Here is a 22,013-nt window from a genome sequence, read left to right as displayed (position 1 = left end):
TGTCGGTATAATTTGTGGAGGGGAAGGGGAAAAACGAGTCGTTTAAATAAGGATACAGGTGGACCCGTTGCAGCAATGAGAAGTACAAGTTATCAAGTCGAAAAGGAACTTTACAACTTTGGTGAGGGGGGAAGGATTGGGTGGAGGGTGGGGGAAGGCTGGGAAGGGATGTGAAGGGTAAAAACAGGAGGATGCTACAATGCTTGATAGGAAATGTACTCATTATCTTGCCCATGTAATTGTAACCCCTCTGTACAGTATGTTCACAATAATAAAAATAAAATAAAATAAAAAAACAAATGCTGTAAATTTTAGAACAGACATTAAAATAGATACAAAATTAAGTTACAGGAATTTGTCCTCCATATATCCTTTATAGGGTGTCTTTTCAAAATTTGTTTTGGGGATTATTTCCAGATTCTCACACATACTATTCAAGTGCACTGTCAATGAACTACATTCCCTGTCCAAATAAGTTTTTTACTTCTCTTTACTAATACATAGAAGTGTAATGGCTGGATCATATACAATTCTCTTTGACCTTTAGAAGACTTGAAAACTTGCTTGCAATATTGATTGCAGTATTATACAAATCATTCTGCTATCTAGAGTATATCAATTTCTCCGCAAATGCATTACTATATTTTCTGTCATCTTTTTATATTATGGTCATAGAAATGAGTTTTATTTTTATTTTTTCTTAGATACTAAAGAGGAGTTTAATTCATTTGCTCTTCTTATTGACCATTAATTTACATATGTTCTTTAAAGAAATAAACTGTTTAGGAAAAAATTTATATGTAATTAGAAGATATAAAAGTAGTTAAGACTCAAGATCAATGTCGAATTAACATTGTAGCATTAACAAATATTTGCCCTCTATCCGTTGGCTATGTTTTCACTTTTTTCATAGAATTATGAAAGGTCATCTGTTGATATTAACCCATTTATTCTTGCTTTTCTTTAGCCACTAATGTTTTCCATTTCAAATGTTTAGAAACCTTTACTGATCCAATGCCATGAATTTTTACATTTACATATTATCAGTTTTTATATCTCACATTTAGTTTGATAATCATTTTTTATTTTAAATTTTTGTATAATGTTTAAGGTAGTAGTCCAAGATCATTCTTTAAATCTAGAGAAGCAATAGTGCCAATACACCTATTTAAAATTCTATTTTTATTTGATAAAGTTCATGGCATCCTTTTAAAAATCTTTTGACCATAAAACTAAGAATTTATTTTTAATAAATCTGTTACATTCTTCTGGGTGTCTGTTCTTATAGTAGAGCTATTTTGTCCTCACTACTAAACATGGTAATAAGATTCAAATCTAGTATGAGGTCTCAAGCTACACCATTTTACAAGATTGTTCTGAATGATCTGTATTCCTTGAACTTACATGTGAGTTTATTGAGCAGGTGGACCAATATCCAATAACACAGTTATCTAGATGTTTGATAGTCACTCATATTTTGCACCTTGTGAAAACACAAGGTCCTAGAGATTATATATAGAAAAATGTCTTTAGAGAATGCTTGAAGCCACTAAAATTAATTTAGGAATGAGTTAAAATTTAGATAACACTACAGCATAATATACCTGAATGATAACGACTTGAGAGCTGTACTACAGAGGAGAGTGAGAGGGGACAGAATGATGGACCATATAGGAGCTGTATGCCATTAGTATTTTGTTTCAAAAGACAGAAAGACGACAGAGAAGAGAAGCAGGAAAATAATCAACTGTCCTGAAACAAGTTTCTTTTTAATCCACCTAATAGTGTGGGCTGAGTGTCAGAGAAGATTGGAAAAATAAAGTAGAAAATAAAGCATTGTATAGACCTCTTACAATGTAAAGAAATTGTAATAGGAATATGATAATTATTTTCCAAAGAAATAAGAGAAAGAATAAGTAAGTCTAATGGCAAAATGAAGAGAGAAAAGAAGCAAAGTAAAACCTTTATCAATAACAAACACAAGGGTTTGAAAGTGGCAAGGCAGTAGAAATATTCTAAATAACAGTAAAATTTGCTAACGTGGATAGAATACGGATCACATTTTATCATATATAATTTTGAAAAATCACTAGTAATGAAAATTTAAAAGTCATAATTTAAAACACTACATTACAACTAGACAGTATAGTGCAGTGGAAAAACCTTGGCCTAGCATATGTGAAACCATGGATCTGACCCCCCCCAACATTACAGAGTACACACAAAGCACACACACATACACACACACACAACCACACACACACACACACACACACCACGTTCACACATTTAGAATATTGATATTATTATATTAAACCGAGGAATTTATCACAAATACTAAAAGAAGGTTAATATATGAAATAATAATATTGCTCATACTATTTAAAAGTTTAGGAGAAATAAAAGACAATACACTTGGATTCTTATAGAATAAGTAAATTGAAAATTAAGAAATAGAACACATGAGAACCTTTGCAAACATGTTTTAAGTAATAAACATTTTGAAACATGTATAGTTTTATTTTGACAAAAGATTGAGGTTACTGGTGTTTTAACTCAAGATTTAGAATAAGATATCCAGGTGCGTGCTCCATATCTTGCTATTGATGGCTATATCTCTAATCATTTCACTATGGATATTTTTAGAATAAGGTCTCATAGTTTCCCAGGCTCTCCTGAATTACAAACCTATTTGCAGTTCCTCCTATAGCTAGAAAATGAAGCCAAAAATCACCATGCCCAGCTCAAACTTTTTTAATTCAAGTTCAAGAAAGTAAATTTTCAAAAAGTGACCACATAATGAAGCCTTTCTTAATAAAGTATGTGTTTCTTGAAAATACAGTTAGTATTTGTTACCTGGAAAAATATGTTTAGAACTATAAGAAAATAAATGTATTTAAATTCACCAACCATATAAAATTAAGAAAATAATTTTATCTATTCACATGTTAAATATTTTAAAAGCAAAATATATGTGTCTGATTAATTTACATGTGTGGAAATCATGCAATTATATTAACTAATCCTACAGCTCTGAAAAAAGAATTACCCTAATGAAACAAAAGGAAATAAATAATTAAATTCAAAATTTGAAATTTAGAAAATAAAATGAAGTGTACTCTTTAGGTGACAAGTAAATGTAAACCTACTGTATATCAATTTTATAATAAAAATGCATGAACAAAGAAAGAAAAAGTACCCATTTATCAATAGCAATTGCAAAAGCATCAGTAGTTGTATGAGTGTACAAAAAAATCGATGGAGGAGATAACAATGTTCCTTCCATAAGGAATGTACTCATTATCTTACTTATGAAAATGTAATCCCTAAGTAAATTACCTTTACAATAAAATTAAATTGAAATTAAAAATAAACCAAAGAATATACCAATTACGAATTCTTAGATGGAATGCTTTTCCTCCATCAGAAAAAATGACATTGCCCCATTTTTTAGGAAATGGAAATACTTGAAAAAATTATATTGACTTAATTAAACCAGGCCCAAAGAAACATAGGTTCCACGGTTGCCCTTATTTGCAATAACTAGTATTTGTCTGAGTCAAGTAGGAAAGGTCAGATAAGTTCATGTTAGGTGAAATGAACCTCAAGATAAGTATTCAATTTTTTTTTCTTTCATGCAATTATTTCCAACATATTTATGACATTATTTCTTTGTTGTTTTATATGTCCCTCCCCCACGGTATAACCCCTGCTTTCACTGTATTTGCTGTTGGTATAATTTTTGGAGGGGAAGGGAAAAAAAATAATTTAAATAGGGATACAGGTGGGCCCACTGCAACAATGAGATGTACAAGAGGTTATGTCGAAAAACAAACTTTACAACTTTGGCTGTGGAGGGGCGGAGGATTGGGTTGGGGGGGAGAGGAGGGGATGGGGACGGGTGGGAAGTGGAAACAAAGGAGGAGGCAACAATGCTTGATAAGAAATGTACTCATTGTATTGCCCATGTAATTGTAACCCCTCTGTACAATATTTTAACAATAACAAAAATACTTAGAACCCATTGGTTAAAAACTTAGTAAAGAACTACACCAAGTACACAAGGAATATATTTTGATGATACAATTTAAATACTTAAACTTCAACAGAGAAGCAAAAAGTTTAAAAACTGTTACACAGTAAAGTAATAAATCAGTATATATTACTATAATAATCAGTAGACGAATTTTTAGTGGTAGTCAAATATGTAAGAAATGAGTCAATTTGCCATTCGTTTGCACTTAAGAAGTGAGGAAGAATTTTCTAGGTCCTTTTAAATATATCATAAGTTTAACGAAGAAACTATTCTGCCATATCATATGATAATCAGATAAAGATTATATTAGAGCAAAGAACAGATTCTACTATGTTTTTGGATGTTAAGGTATATACTTATTTTGGTGGGGATTTCAACTTGGTGTATTGTTTTTGCTAGGCAGGCATCATATCAGTTGTTAATTTTAGGGTAGGGGTTCCCTTTCCACAAGAACATGCACCTGATCTGTCCTTTTAGCCTTCCCATCATCAAAGGCATCAGAGTTGCACTATCTACCATGGCTGGCCTTGATCCTGCAGTCCTTCCAATTTTAGTCTCTAGATAGTGCAAGATGGTGGAAATGATCCAATGCACCCAGTTATAGATTAAGGAAGTCCACTAAAATGTGGCCTGGGTTCTGTTCTCAAGCCTCCTAAGTAGTAAAGAGTACAGTTGGGAGCGCTGGTGCCAAGCAGTAAATATTTTTAAACAATTAGACATATATGACTTAGACTTGTGATTACCTCAGGAAAAGTATAAAACAGCAGTGAAGCATAGAGTACAGGCAGCATTTTAACAAGCTACTCAGAGACTGAATCAGCTTAGCTAGCTACTCGGGAGGCTGAGATCTGAAGACCATTGTTCAAAGCCAGTCCAATCATGACAATACATGTGATTATCTCCAAAAAACCGTAAGTGGAGTAGTGGCTTAAGTGGTAGACCACTCTCCTTGACCAGAAGTTTTGGGATAGTGTCTAGGCACTCTCAAGGCTCAGCAATGAATAATGCATGCATGAGCAATGCACATGCGTGTGTGTGTACACGCACATGTGTGCATGCACACACACACAGAAATGATTATTTCAATGCAGAGTTCTTTAATTTTTTACCGTGCTGTACTTTATTTCCCTGTATTAGTTCACCAATCAATAAAGTCAGCTAAGCACCTATTTACATACAACTCATCATGTTTCTCTAAAGTCTACTCTCTTTTTGGAAGCCTGCTTTTATTTGACATAAAAGTAAATTATTCAGGAGGTCAAGTAATCTCCCTCAACTCTGTAGTGTTACCTGATTTTTTAGGCTCTCCCTAGCAATATGATTCTGTGAAATCCTGCATCAAGCAGCATATTTCATTCACGAGAAGGGAAGCCTCTGTCAAACAATTAGTAATAGGTTTTTCTCCTCCTGGCAAGCATCTGAGTTTTATTATATTTGTATAATTCATGATAAGTCTGTGAATGCCAAAGACTGCTGTGAAAATAAAAAGACCCTTCCCAGTGATAAGCATTTGTGTACCTTTCCTAGATATGAAGATGTTTAAATATTACTGAAATTGGTTTGGAATAAATAAAGTTCAGCTTGACTATCTTCAGAAAGAAGAATTGGTTTCTCAGAAATTTAGGTAAGAACTTGAGTGAAAGAAACCAAATGAAAAATGAGGAACCACTGAATACATATATTCAAATGAAACAAACGAATCCAAAGAAAACACAAATTAAATCAGTACTCAAGAACCTGCAGGAAATGCAAAGATTTATTTAAAAAATCATCTATGGTAAGCTTATGAAAAACCTGACTATGTGGGAGTCTACTGTTGTGAGGATAGTGGTTAAAGCCCAGACTGGATATAAAGATCTGTACACAATGCCAGACACCTGTTAATCTAAATTCCAGGAAGAATAACATCAAGTGGACTGAGCCCATGATCATACACAAGTAGGAAGCCAGATTCTATCTGAAAATTAATCTGGATAATTTAGGGCTGGGGGCATGACAAACTGGTAAGAACACCCATTTAGGAGACACAAGACACTAAATTCAAACTTTAATATTATGGATGTTAAAGAAAAAAGCTATGACTTAAAAGAATTGGAATAAATGTAAGATTTGAGTATTTGTGGGGAGAAAAATCCATTAGAGAGATAGAGTGAACCCATGTTTCAATGCTTTCTACTTAAGTGATAATGTTATGTGGTACTCCAGACATAACAGAGTTACCTTGCAAAAATAACTGAGCATGGATGTGCATTTGGGTGATGAAAATATTCTATTTACACAGGTATTATTTAAATAGATTTTTTTCCGTAGATTGAAGTTTTTGAAATAAGAGCCTGGGTGATATCTCTGAGCATTTTCTCCACATGTGACCACTTAATTTATTTTTAATTGATTAATTAATTAATTAGTTTGATGCTAATACTAGAGCTTGAAGTCAGGGCCTGGCTCTGTCTCAGAATTTGTCATTTTTTTGTTTTAGTTTTCTCAAGGCTAGCATTTCACTGCTTGTACCATAGCTCCATTTCTAGCTCCATAGCTCCATTTCTAGCTTTTGCTGGTTACTTTCAAATCAAGATCTAATGGACTTTTTTTTCTTGGTCTGGTTTCAAACCACAATTCTCAGATTTCTTCTTTCTGATTAGCTAGGATTAAAGCCATGATCCACCAGTGTGGCTTCTACTTTTTCCTCTATACTTATTTAATGCACATATTTAGATAATTATGTAAAAGGGAGAGTATAGAAGAAAGATGTACATTCATGATATTGTCCTGTCACAAATTCAAGTTAGTAATGTAAATTTCTTCCTAAGACCATACAAAAAAATTCCATAATATAGTGTAAGAGAACTCACTATTGAACAGATGAGCTTTAAGAGCTTTCTAATAGATCCATTATTTATTGTTACTCAACATTAGGAAAAATGTATAATGCAGTAAGTAAAATGGAAGTCCTTTGGAAGACTACTTAAATTCCTTGTTTTTTTAAAGACACTTGTTTTCATCTAAAAAAAATAAGCCTGTCTATTGTCTTCGTGTGATTTTGATGATTGAATATGCTTAATGAAAAGTCAAAATGTATTAGTAGTCCTTTGTTATCAATTCTGACTTTTTCTTTTTGGAGAATATAATGATCAAAGCAATAGTTCAGAATCAGCAAGCAAGAGGTCAGAATCATGCTTCCAGTGCAAGTGGGTCACCAGTAAGTAATCCTCACTACCAGTTTCCACAAAGTTTTCTCACAGATACAATCAGCCTGCCTTTTCTAGCTGCTTTCCTAGCCTGTACCTATTCCTTCATTGTACAGGAAAAGTGTGATTCAACTGATTTCAGTCAGATCTGTTACTAGTGCTATCAAGGATTTAGATTCTTATGTAGGCTATTAAAAAGGTATTTACTAACTTCAAGTAAATACATAAATTCTATTTCCATCTTTTTTTAAAAAAAATTCTGCTTGTTCTATAAATTGATCAGAGGCATGGATTTTGTGGATAGCTCATCTTTGTCTTTCATGGCTCTCATAGATAATATGACTGCTCCATAATTATCCTAATTTATATTGTTTTATATTTTGGGTTGCATCATTTCACTTTCTGCACTGCCATTTCCCAAATCATTTATATAGGAGGCATTATTTCACATTTTCTCATTCCTAGAATAAGTTCCACATGAAGACACCACTGGTCCTCATTTTCAGTCTGTACTTTGAATATGGAGGAACATCTTTCCTCTGCTCTCCATTTATTCCCTAATCTCCAGTTAGAATAATTTCGAATAGTAAAAATGGAAAAAGAAAATAAATCATGGTGAAAAAACATACGCAGAGAATTCACCAGATATTTCTGACCAGGTCAACCAACATGAACTATTAGGGAAATACATGGACACCTCATTTCCACTGGTACTCAATGTATCTGGTTAGGCAATTCTGATGAAGATGAGGAACAAGATGAAAATATGAGGAATGGTAAAAATTGCAAGAAAAAAAATGGAGAAGGATCCAAGCAAATTTCTTCTTTGGGCTGTGGAAATTACCAGCTTACTACAGTGCAGAGAATACTTTCCAAAAAGGCTACTCATGTGAATACTAGGGATGACGATGAGTATACCCCTCTTCATCGGGAAGCCTACAGTGGACACTTAGACATTGTCCGTGAGTTTTTGGCTCAAGGGGCACATGCAATAACTGTAGATGGCTGGACACCCCTGCACAGTGCATGTACGTGTAATAATACCAGAGTGGCTTCTTTCTTCGTCATGATGCAGATACCAATGCCCAAACTAAAGGGTTGTTGACCCCCTTGCATCTTGCTGCTGGTAATTGAGATAGCAAAAATACACTGGAACTGTTGAACCAATATGTCAAACCAGGTCTGAAGAACCACTTGGAAGAAACTGCATTTGATATTACCAAAAGGATAAGTATGTATCACTACCTCTTTGAAGTTGTGGAAAGCTGTACAAATTGTTCTCCTAAATCCTAATGATTCGGTTAATTTTCTTAAATTTCAAAAATGTCATTAATTCCTTTTTGTCAATACAACATATTTTCACAATCCAAATAACAACCATATCTTATAGTAACAATTCACGGATTCTGTGGAGTTCTTCAAAGTGAATTGTCTGCTTTTGATGTCAAAATGTATTCAAGAGTTTTTGTATACATCTATAATGTTTTATGCAGAGTTTGTGATTTTGTTGATCGGAAATAATTTTAACTTATCTGTTGAAATGAGTAGTATAGAAACTAAAGATATTTCCATTGTTTGTCTGAAAAAGTATATTTTAAAATATTCTATATTCTATGTTTGTATAGTGTCCATAATCTCTTTTATTCTCTCCTAGATATAATACATTGAATTCTACATTGTTTTATAACATATAGGTTCATTAATGTGTCCTTTCAGATTGCATTCCATACAGAAACAGTTTAAGATTCCTTTTTTCCCCCCTAGGTCCTTTTAGTATTATATTTCTTTGGGATAAAACGACAATGTTGTCTAATTTCAAAAGTTGTGTAAAGGTTATGCTATGTAAAGGCCTTTCTAAGGTGAAAATTTAATAATACACTGAAGTCAAAGTAACTTTTAATTATATGAATTAGGTGTATTGTTTCACTTGTAATTTTGTAATCAACTTTTTAATAGCTGTTTTTCATTTCTTGCATCTGAAGAATGAAAAATTTTGAATACTTCACAAATTTTCATATCATCCTTGTACAAGTGCCATGTTAATCTCTGTATTGTTGTAATTTTGGTATACAAGCTGCTGAAGAATGTAGTATCCTGCAAATTTTAGTAGTTAATGATGAAATATTTATAAAGGCTTATATGCTTAGGTGCCTATTTGTAACAAGGAAACTTTATTGTTCCTAAAAATGCTATTAATCTTATTTCCCTAAAATTCTGTGAATAGTTGAAAAAAAATGTTGTTCAGTTGATTGCTCACATTTGCAATTTTTTTGTCAATGACTATTTTAAGTCCTTTTCATTTAGAATTTGATCATATTTTCAAGTATTAATAGCTAAGTCCAAATGAGACGGCTTTTTTCAAGTACTTATTTATCCAACTGTGTTAGCTCTGTGGAGCCAATGGATTCAAAGTAAGCCTTGTTTAAGAGCTACTTCTAAACATATGCAGCTGAGATTTTCCCAAATGAGGTCTTACTGGCACAAATGTCTACCTGACCCTTTACCCTTCTTCCATGTAGGAACAGACCAACCAGAATATCTTACTCTGACAGCATAGTTTGTATTAGTGGAACAAAACTAATCTTAGTTACAAGGGATCATAGAGAGATGAACAGTTCAGCCAGAACTGTTCATACTAGAAGGCATTTTATCAAAATATGATTGTTTATGATACCTAACATTTCAAAAGTAGCTAAAGCCAAGAAAGTGAAAAAATATTCATATTCATGATTACCTAATGTCTTGGCCTGTCTACCTTCCAAACAGGCAGGAACTTACACTACTGTCATTTTATCACCAAATATTTTCATAGTTGCAAGAGAAGTCCATATATTTCTCTTCATTATTAGGCCTTAAATTGGTAATGTTTTTTATTATTTTTATTTCTATTATTATTTTTATTGTGAACAAAATGTACAGAGGGGTTACATCACATGGGCAAGATAATGAGTACATTTCTTATCAAGCATTGCAACCTCCTTCTTTGTTTACCCTTCACATCCCTTCCCAGCCTCCCCCCGACCCCCAACCAATCCTCCCCCCCACCAAAGTTGTAAAGTTCGTTTTGGACATGACAACTTGTACTTCTCATTGTTGCACGGGTCCACCAGTATCCTTAAACGACTTGGTTTTCCCCTTCTACTTCACAAATTATACTGACATCAAATATAGTGAAAGCAGGGGTTATAATGTGGGGGAGGGACATACAAAGCAACAAAAAGATAATCTTATAAGTGCATTAGAAACAAATGCATGAAAGAAAAAAACCATTTAAATACATATCTTAGGATTCATTTTCCTAACATGACATTATCTGACCTTTTCTGCTTGACTCATACATATACTAGATATTGCAAATAAGAGAAACCATGGGACCTAGCTATCTTTGGGCCTGGCTTACTTCACTTAATATAATTTTTCCAAGTCTTTCCATTTCCTAACAAATGGGGCAATGCCATTATTTCTGATGGAGGCATAGAATTCCATTGTGTATATATACCACATATTCTTGATCCATTCATCTACTGAGGGGCATCTGGATTGGTTCCAGATCTTAGCTATGGTAAATAATTCTGCAATGAACATAGGTGTGCTGATAGCTATAGTGTGGTCTTGTTTGTAAACATTTGGGTAAATGCCCAAAAGTGAGATTGCTGGGTCATAGGGGAGCTGTGTGTGAAGTTTTTTGAGAACCTCCGTACTGCTTTCCAAAGTGGTTGAACAAGTTTACACTCCCACCAACAATGCAGTAAGATTCCCTTCTGTCCACATCCCCTCCAGCATCTGTTGTTATTACAGTTCTTCATTTTTGCCATTCTAACAGGGGTGAGGTAGTATCTCAATGTTGTCTTGATTTGCATTATCACCCTACACCAGAATCAACTCCAAATTGATCAAAGACTTCGGAGTCAAAGCAGACACTCTGAAAACATTACAGGATAGAATAGGAGAAACCCTAGGTCTCCTTGGCTCAGGTTGAAATTTTCTGAATAGAGACCCGGAAACACAACAAATCAAAGAAAGGTTTGACAAATGGGATTGCATGAAGTTGCAGAGCTTCCGCATGGCAAAGGACATAGCTAGCAAGATCAATAGAAAGCCCACGGATTGTGAGAAGATCTTCACTAGCCATACAACGGACACGGGTCTCATATCTAAAATATACTTGGAACTCAAAAAATTAAATCCCCAACAACAAATACTCAAAGAAACAACTGCCCAATAAATAAGTGGGCTAAAGACTTAAAGAGAAACTTCTCTGAAGAACAAAGAAGAATGGCCAATAGACACATGAAAAAAATCTCAACCTCCCTAAATTGCTAATGTTTTAACCACAGTGTTTCCTCTTGCGTCCAGGCTGTAAATCTACAAATGGTAAAGCTTTAGGTTTAACTCTACTAAACACTGAGGTAGAGATAATGGAATAATACTTTAAAACAGAGTTGCCTTTGATACCCTAACCACAACAGAACAATGCAAAACATGAGCCTTTTCATTATATTATATATAGTTATATATTTTACATTTTTATGTGATGATTTTATATTTCACACTATGAAAGTTACTAGAATTAATTGATAATTTGACAAATAAATTGATATTTATTCCAGTGAATACAATTAGAATATAAATAATTAGGTTTAGAATATATATCAGAATATAAAATGTATCAATGCAATATTTTAGGTACAAACTTGTGATACCTTCTAAGTGTACATGGCCTTCTGAAATCACATGGCAAAAAATGAGTGTTGTTTTCCTCTAATCTACATGGGATTTTATTCTGCTGCTCTGTATATTGTTTTAACTCGCTGGTCCCAAACTGTTTTTCTCCATATTTCTGAAGCATTCCAGTAATTGTTCCCAAATTTTGCTGATATGATGTCTAAAAAATACTTCTCTTCTGTGGGACCCATGGGTCCTAGGATCTCAGGTCCCAGTTACCTGTATCATTAGATAACAGGGGCAAGACTTCTCACCTAGGCCCATGCAACATGCCAACAGAAAGTAATTGAAGAGCTATCTGGTGGTTAATTAGACATAATCAACTCCCAGGCTTTCCTGCATGGTCTGGCTTATATATCCTGCTCAGCTTTCTCTCTCAAAGCTGGAGCTCTACCCTCTAGGCCACTGCTCCACTTCTGGTTCACTGGTGGTTTATTGTAGATAAGAGTCTCACCGAGTTTCCTGCTCAGCTGGCTTTGAATGGCGATCTCCTGAAGAGGCTTCAAGTGGCTTTTCTCAGGGATTCGCAGAGGAGCCGCTTCACACAAATCCTTAGTCTAAATCTCGAGAGGTACTACAGAAAAACAGAAACAGGAAGATGCTTCTAGTGTGTTCTAGATACTTAAAGTTGGAGACACAAAACACTCATAATGATTAGATCATTTTATAGGCAAAAGGAGCAATGCAGACAGTATGAGGTTCACTCCAGATTTCGGTCCTCTCATCCTGAGACAGTAAATTCTAGCTCAATTCTAAGTGACAGAATTGGCATATCCTGTGGATATTTGCTCCAAAATACTATGACACTCATTTCTCACGTTTGGCCTCAAACCTGTGACCAGAGAAGAAGATGAGGAGAGAAAGCAACTATAATAAACATTGGGTAGTTTACTTATAAATTCAAACCATTGGAATGACCCTGCTAAGAAGTCAGATTGTCCAGATTAAAAAATGAATAAGAAAGGAAAGAAGATGTCAGTAGCTGCTGATTGTAATCCCACCTCCTTAGGATGCTGAAATGGAGAGAATCTTAGCTTGAATCCAGCCAGTGTAGGAAAGTCTATGACACTGTTACTTCTAAGAGATCACAAAAAAAACAGAATTGAGGCTATGACTCAAGCTTCATGTACTACCCTTGAGCAAAAGGAGCTCAGGGACAATGCCTAGGCTCATTGTTCAACCTCAGGACCTGCCCCCTCAAAAAGAGCCTGTACTTTCATGTCATTGTCTATGTATGGATGTATTCCTATAGGTGAAGCTATAGAATAGCTATGATGAATGGCACCAAGTTAGGAAATTTGTATTCAATACAATAATTTCGTAACACAGAGACTTCTTTCAAGACAGTGCATGTTCCAGGGAACTCATCACTGTTCCCAGTGTAACCTGAGGGTTTCTCTGCATCCCAGGCCTGCTGGAAGAAGTCTCTCACATTGTGTGGACAGGCAGACAAAAGACCTCACTCCTGTACAGCTTGGTAACAAACAATTCCACCTGAGCCAGTTAGTGAGGATGAATGTGGGTGTGCTCTGAAGGTCAGGAGAAAAGGGTCTCTTTGTACCCCAAGCTATCTCTCTCCCCAGTGCTCTGTTTTAACAAGTTTTCATTTGTACCACTTTCCGTGGCAGATAAAGTTATGTGCACTTATCCTGCTTTTGTGAGACTATGTTTTTGTGTTCAGATAAAGTGCTCAATATAATTCAGGAGTACTTCTGGTAGACAACTAGGGCACTGAATCTAATGAAATGTTTCATTGGAGCAATGATGGGCCTATGATGCCTCTCCTAGGTTTGGGAAATCCAGGTACATGTTGGATATCACAAAGCTTCCTGTCATCTAGGGCTGGTGAAGCTCATCAGGTTTTGAAACCTTTGACCTCTCTTGTTGGGCCCTGGGTGGCTGGGTTTTGATCACAAGGCCTTTGTGCTGAGCAGGAGCACAGTGCAGAAGCCCAGTGCTTTACCATTTTGTGTAACAACATCACTTCTGGTCTGTGAGTGTGTGTGTTTGTGTGTGTGTGTGTGGGGGGGTGTGGGTGTGTGTGCACGCACACACATATATGAGTCCTGGAGCTTGAACTCAGGACCTGAGCACTGTACCTAGTTTCTCTTGTAGAAGGATAGCCTTCTCCCACTGGAGCCACAGAGCCACTTCAGGGTTTTTCCTAATGATATGGTCCTGAGAAATCAAGCCTATGGTTTCATAGATGCAAAACACTATCCCTAATGCACTTTCCCAGGCCTCTACCTCAGGTTGTTAGTGTTTTCTGTCTTTTGTTGTTGTTGTTGTCAATTGTAGGAGTTGAAGTCTGGGCCTGGGTGCTTTCCTTGAGGTCTTCAGCTCAAGTCTTGTGCTCTACCACTTCAGGTTTTCTGGTGGTTCATTGGAGCTAAGTGTCTCAAAGACTTTCCTGCCCAGGCTTGATTTGAACCTTGATCCTCAGATCTCATTCGCCTGAGTAGCTAGGATTACCAGCATAGGAAAGCACCCTGCTTCCACTTCAAGTTCTTAGTGGTGAATTGGAGATAATAGTCTCATGGGACCTTTTGTGTCTGGGATATTTTGGAACCCAGATCTTCAGATTTCAGGTTCCTGAGAAGGCGGGATGACAGACCAGCTACTGACCCCTTGGGCATGGCTTCTGCTGCAAGGGGGTCCATGGTTCCAAGTGGTGAAGTACTAGCCATGAGCCCTAGAGGTAAGGGTCAGCACCTAGAACCCGAGTTCAAGGTTCATGAAAAAAAGAAAACATTTGTCCGCAGAAGACAACTCACTAGTCTTCAGTAATACATAATTTTGTACTTGCCATGGGAGCATATCTGAGCCTCAATATTCTTGTCTGCATAATCATCTCAGTTGTGGATCCCTCACAAGGGCACGATGTAAGAATGCACCCTGTGAAGGACACAGTACATGTCACTCTTTGCAGGACTCAGCACACAGCATCTTGTGAAACACTTAGCACCCAATGCAGGACTCAGCACACTGCACCCTGTGAAGTCTCAGCACATAGCTCTGTTCCACAAGCTGTCATTAAAATTAGGGTGCTTTCATCAATATCACCGTTCTTTAAGGAAAATGTCACAAACCATACAAGTTCACATCTAATGGTTTAATGGGGTGGTTTTTTACTTGGGGGAGGTAGACATGGGGCTTGACTTGAAAGCATGGGGATACTGTTCTAATGATATTTGCTCAAGGCTAGAGGTCTATGACTTGGAGCCATATTTTGAAGAGTCTCATAGACATCCTGCCAGGACTGGGGTTTAAACACCCCGAGCAGATAAGATGACGGGCATAAGCCAGGATGACATGTGTAGCCCATGGAGCTGGGTTGCAGTGGTTTACATGTGCCTAAGTCAGGTTAGGTGGCAGCTGTAAGCACCACACACCTAGCTTGCTCTGTAATGAGTTATTTGAAGTTATGTCCTTCTATAATTGCAGTTAGAACATCCTACCCTTTTTTGGTGGCAGTCCTGGGGCTTGAGGAAGAGCTTATAAACTCTCCCTAAGCATTTGTGCTCAAGGCTAGCACTCAATTGGTTGAAAGATAGCAGAACTTCCTGTTTTTCTATTTATGTGGCACTGAGGAATTGAACACAGGGCTTCATGATTACTAGGTGAGCACTGAACCACCGAGCCCCAGGAGTGAACAAGGTATAAATAGATAGAGATTTCTGTATATAAATATTGTAGACACAAAAAGAGAGATGTCTGCATATTATTAAATTATAGATAATATTAGTACCAATTCTTAGGTATTAAATTATATCTCCATTTAATGATGTGTCCCAGTTAACAATTAATAAAGCATCAATTAATAATTACTCAATATCAGTATTGTTTATCATATATGTACATATAGCCATACATATAATTAATATTTCATAGAATGAGACAGATGTCTATATATTATTGAATTATGCATCATGTGTTACTACCAATTATTAGGTATTTAATTATGTCTCCATGTAATTTTTATTCTGTTAATGATTAATAAAATATTAATTAAACTTAATGTACTTCCTATACTTATTGTGTCTAAAATTATCCTAGAATGTTTCACTACTAATTCAATGTTTATCATTTATTGTAGTGACAATTCTTCCACCTATGACATTTTTATCTTTATTACAGCCTATTACATAGCATATAGATTTGCACACAAATTAAACATCCTACCTAACACTGAGCACTTTCACAGAAGAGGAAATCATGTGTCACACTCGGCTTCTCACTCCAAGATTACATTTTTGGCAGTGCTGGAATCTAAGCTCACGGCCTAAAAGGCTCATTTCATGAATGGGTTACTGCCAGCACAGCAGCCTCTAGCCAAATCAGCTGCCAGGCAGTCCCCAGTCCCTGACATCCTGCCCCGTATGTTGACTCCAAATTGTGCTTAGTGTAGTTATTCATTTTATTTTTTTGTTTTATTCATTTGCAATTTATTTTATTGACTGCTATTATGCATGGAATATTTACAGCATTTATTACATAGGATATAGGTATGCCTATGTATGAAACTTCATACCTGACACCCAGGACTTTTACAGAAAAGGAAAACGTGTCACCATGGGCTTCTTACTGCACAATTCAATTTTTGTGAGTGCTAGCATCTGAACTCACAGCCACAAAGCCCAATTCATGAATGGGTGAGTGTCAGCACACCAGCCTGTGGCATATGGAGCTGACAAGCAGTTCCCAGCACCTGAGATTAAGCCCCAAGGGTTGACAAAATAAGAACAGACTGACATGCAGAAGGTAGTACACAAATAGATATAGATATTTATAGAGTGCCAAAGATGTCGATACATTATTTAGTTATATAGGCTACATTCCTACCAATTTTTGGGTATTTATTATGCCTCCATGTAATTAATATTATAGTTTTCATACTTAATGACTTATTAATTAAATTAACCACTGTCCCTAAACTATTGCATCCATATAATTAATAGTATTCTCTTAATGTGTCAAAAAGTATTCATTAAAATCCATCAGCCTCCTAAAATCAGTCTCTAAATTTATATTAGTATCATTCAGGAACAACAAATTCAACCTTGACATTAATTTCCATCAGTATTCCTGTGAATAGGAACGAGACTCTTAGGATCTCCCTCCATTGGTAAGGGTCAGGACTGGGCTTCGAACACAGAGCCTATTTTGCCGTGTTGGCCTATGGCTTCCCTGGAAGACCATCAGACTTCAGCAATGCCAGGTTAGAAACACTTTTCAGCTGTGTCATTCAGACCCAGGATGATCACCTTGCCGGGAGGTTTTTTTTTTCTTTCTTGTCAGCCTTTGGGGACCCAGGTTCGGCTGTGTGTCCAGTGGCTGCAACCCAGTGTAGAGTGATCAAAGCTGAGGCAGAATTGCCATGCCCTGAGTTCAAGCCCTGTCCTTGACAAAATAAAAATATACACACACATACAGACAGACAGATACAGACATACATTAAAAATATTTTAAAAATTATGAAGCTCCTTGGCTTGGAATTCAGGCCATTTTTCTGCCAGGCCTGGGATTTGAACTCAGGGTTTTGTTCAATCTGCAGCAATGTGGGGGAAGGGGAAGATCACCGAGCTGGAAGACAAGAAATTCAGGCCTGATCCCAGGGGCTGAACTCAAGCCCTAGCACTCCAAAAAATAATATTCGTATACGTTTTAAATACATGATTTATATTTACATACACATGTTTACTGCATATGGCAGTTAGTGTAGTTATTCATTTTATTTTGTGTTTTATTTATTTATTATATATTTTAGACAGTATGATTACATGTATAAAATTTTTTACATCCTATTGCATAGGACACAGATTTGCTTATGTATTATACATCATTCCTTAGACCCAGCACTTTCACTGATAAGGAAAACATGTGGGACAATTGGCTTCTTCCACCAGGATTAAGTTTTGGGCAGTTCTGTGATTTGAACTTCGGGCCTAGAAGGCCCACTTCATGAATGGGTCAATGTTAGCACACCAGTCTGATTCAAATGAAGATGTAGGGCAAATTTGAAGACCTGAGTTCAAGCCCTAGGAGTGGTCAATATATAAACAGATAGATGTGTAGATTCAAGTGTGTGTGTGTGTGTGTGTGTGTGTGTGTGTGTGTGTGTGTGTATTTACATATGTATATATATCTATAAGTAAATTTATACAGAGACAGATAGACATTTATGTAGATTCTAATGTATAATTCTATATAAAGAGTGATGTCCATATCTTATTTTTATATATTTTATTACTACCAATTATTTAGTCTAAAATTATGCCTCCATTAATTAATCACGGTAGGAAACAATAAAGTATTAATTAAATTAATCAATGACCTATATTTATTTCATACAATCTTATACTAGAATGACTAGCTAATTAGTAATTTAATTAGTACATGACAAACATTCTATTATTGTTCCTATAGATAGGAACGAGTTCTCTAGGATCTTCAGCTCTGTAGATGGCAGTCCCAGGATCGAACTCAGGGCCTAGGTTTCTGGGTTGGGCTCAGGCTTCACTGACAGCCCACCAGCCTTCGGCCATGCAAGGTCTCGTACAATTTTCAAGCCGAGTCATTAAGACCCAGGATGGTCACAGTGCTAAGGAAACAAAGGTAAAACTGTTGTGTAAAACTTCCTGGTTTTTCCTCTTCCATCATGGTTGGTTTGTTATTTTTGCCAAAGCTGGGAGTTGAACTCTGGTCCTAGGATCCCTGGATCATCTGTGGGTGTAAAAGCTGCACCCCAGCCTAGGGTAATCAAGGCTGAGGCAGAGTTGTGATGACCTGAATTCAAGCCCCATGCCTGCACCACCAATAAAGTTAAGGTCCTGGCTAGGAATTTGGGCCATTTTATCTGCCAGACCTGGGATTTGAACTCAGGGAATGGTTAACTCTATTTTGCTCTGGGTGAAGTGGAAGCTAACCTCCTGGAAGAAAAAAATTCAGGAGCATTTCCCAGGGTGTGAATTCCAGCCCCAGAACAGGCAAAAATAATATTTATATACATGTATAATTTGTATCATATATATGTATTTGCATAGATATTACATATTGTACCTAGGACACAATATTTCCACACAAAGGAAAACAGGACAATATTGGCTTCTTACTCACCTATTGACTTCGGCACTGCTGGGATTTGAACTCAGGGCATAGAATGCCCAATTAATCAAGGTGTCATTGTAAGCACAGCAGTCTCAAACAAATTCACTGCCAGGCAGTTCCCAGGACCTGAGTTCTAGCCCCAGGAGTGGCCAATATACAAATAGGTAGATTTGTAAATTGCTGCAAATAATTATATATATGTATATATTTAGAGAGAGATGTATATGTATATATATATATATATATATATATATGTATTCCACTGTATATTTAAACATATAAATATATTGATAGAATGTGAGATGTCTGTATATTATTAAATTACATGTAATATATTACTAATAATTATTAGGTATTAAATTATTGTTAAATTACTAGGTATTAGGTATTAAATTATGCCTCAATTTAATGATGTATCATGGATTAAGGCACAATAAAGTGCTACCTTGTGTAAAAGGATCTCAGGCACAATGTCCAGGCTCATAGTTCAAGTCTCAGGACCTGCACCAAAAATAAAAAAGAGCCAGTAACTCCATGTGTCTATGTATGTATGCATGTATTTCTATCGGTAAACATACAGTCGTTATGAAGAAAGGAAAACAACTAAGATATTTGCTTTGAATAGAATGATGTCATAGAACAGAGAGTGCTTTCATGACAGTGCATGATCCTGGTCAAAAAAAATTAAGACCCAGGCATGGAATTTGCACCATTTTTCTGGCAGGCCTGGGATTTCAATTCAGGGTATGATTAACTCTCTGACACTGTGGGGAAGGGGAAACTCACCGTGGTGGAAGACAAGAATTTCAGACCAGTTTCCAGGGATGGAATTCAAGCCCCAGCATTGTTAAAAATAATATTCATACATGAGATCTATTTACGTACATGGGTTTACTCCATATGACATTTGTTACCCTTATTTATTTTTATTTATTTTATTTAATATTATTACATATATAACATTTATTTCATTTATTACAGCTTATCACATGGATTTATTTGCATATGGATTAGACATCATATTGAGACCCAGGACTTTCACCAAGAAGGGAAATAAATGTGTCAAAATTGGCTTCTGACTCCACATATAAACTTTTGGCCATGCTGGGACTTGAACTCACAGCCCACAATGCCCAATTCATGAATGGGTCAGTTGTAAAACAAAAGCCTTTGGCAAACAGAGCTGCCAGTCAGTTCTGAGGACCTTCAATGAAGCAATAGCATTGGTGGATACATAGATAGATAGACAGATAGATAGATAGATACATAGATACATAGATAGATAGATAGACAGACAGATAAATAGATAGATAGATAGACAGACAGACAGATGTGTAGTTTGCTATATATATGAGAGAGAGACAATGTAAGGATATTAAATTATATATATTATGAATTATTAGTTATTGAATTATGCTTCCACTTAATGAAGTATCATGGTTGAATACTTATTAAAGCATTAATGTAAAAGTAGTCACTATTCCTTAATTAGGAGAATCATACCATTGTTCTAGAATGGAAGACATAATCCAATAGTTTTTGTGTGGCATTCTATAAGAGAATCATGAAATAACTGCAAATTTAATAGTTACTTTTATAACATTACAGTAAGCATTCCTATAGATAGGAATGATTTTCTCAAGATCTCCGGCCATTTGTACGTGGCAGTCCTGGCATTTGAACTACAGACCTGGGTAGTTTACTTTGAAATGCAAACCATTAGAATGACACTGTGAAGATTTCAGATTGTCACGATGAAAGCAAAGTATGAGAAGAAAGAAACTCAGGTGTCAGCAGATCTTGCCTGTAATCCTAGCTCTTCAGGAGGCTGAGAGGTAGGGAATGCCGGTTTGAATTCAGCCAGGACAGGAAAGTCCATCACATTCTCATTTCTGAGGGACCACAGGAATACAAAATCTCCATGAGTGGGGCTATGGCTCAAGGGCAGAACACTATCTTTGAGCAAAAGTAGCTCAGGGACAGTGCCTAGGCTCATAGTACAACCCCCGCAACAGCCAAAAAAAAAAAGCCAGTAACTCTATGTGTCCCCATGTATGTATGCATATATTTCTATCAGTGAAGGTCCAGAGTCCCTATGATAAAAGGCATCCAGCTAGGAAATTTGCTTTGAATAGAATGATTTCATAACACAGAAAGTGCTTTCAAGACAGTTCGTGTTCCGGGGCTCCCTTTGCTGTTCCCATTTTATCCTGAGGTTTTCTCCTCACCAGGGACTGCTGGAGGAAGTCTGCCTCATTGTTGGAACAGGCAGACAAATGCCCTCACTCCTGTACTGCTGTGTAACAAAAAACTCCATCGAGGCCAATTAGTGAGGAGGAGTGTGGGCTGGCTCTGAAGGCCAGGAGAAAAAGGCCTCTTTGTACCCCCAAGCTATCTCTCTCTCCAGTGCTGTTTTGACAGGAAGTCTTTATTTGTGCCACCTCCCATGATAGGCCAAGTTCCCTGCACTTATCCTGTCTTTGTTAGACTATGTTCTAGTTTTAAAATAAACTGCTACAATTAATTCAAGGGTCCTTCTTGCAGACAACTAGGTAGCTGAACCTAATGAAATGACTCATTATTGGCAATGGTGCCTCCCTACGTTCCTGGAAGACTGCTAAATCTAAGCACATGTGTAATATCACAATGCTTCCTGTCATCTAGGGCTGGTGAAGCTCATCAGATTTTGAAACCTTTGACCTCTCCTAGTTGGGCCCTGGGTGGCTGTGTTTCAGGGTTGAACACAGGACATGGGTGCTTACCATGAGCTCAGAACAGAAGCTCAGTGCTTTACCATTTGGTGTCACAGCTTCACTTCTGGCATCAGTGTGTGTGTGTGTGTGTGTGTGTGTGTGTGTACATGTATGTGTGTTCATTCACTCGTCCTCGAGCTTGAACTCAGAACCTGAGCACAGTACTTGAGTTTCTCCTGTACAAGGATAGCATTCTACTACTTG

At 36.4% G+C, this 22,013-nt stretch overlaps 1 pseudogene; it reads right to left on the bottom strand.

Annotated features, from left to right (window-relative positions):
- Positions 1 to 9,210: 9,210 nt before the first annotated feature.
- LOC122119053 lies at positions 9,211 to 9,310 on the bottom strand (annotated as a pseudogene).
- Between the last annotated feature and the right edge of the window lie 12,703 nt (positions 9,311 to 22,013).

Source organism: Dipodomys spectabilis, unplaced genomic scaffold, assembly GCF_019054845.1.
Source record: "Dipodomys spectabilis isolate Male_0828 unplaced genomic scaffold, ASM1905484v1 ptg000161l, whole genome shotgun sequence".
NCBI classification, from domain to species: Eukaryota; Metazoa; Chordata; class Mammalia; order Rodentia; family Heteromyidae; genus Dipodomys; species Dipodomys spectabilis.
Note: the sequence above shows the minus strand (reverse complement) of the source record. Positions and strands in the feature narration are given on the sequence as shown.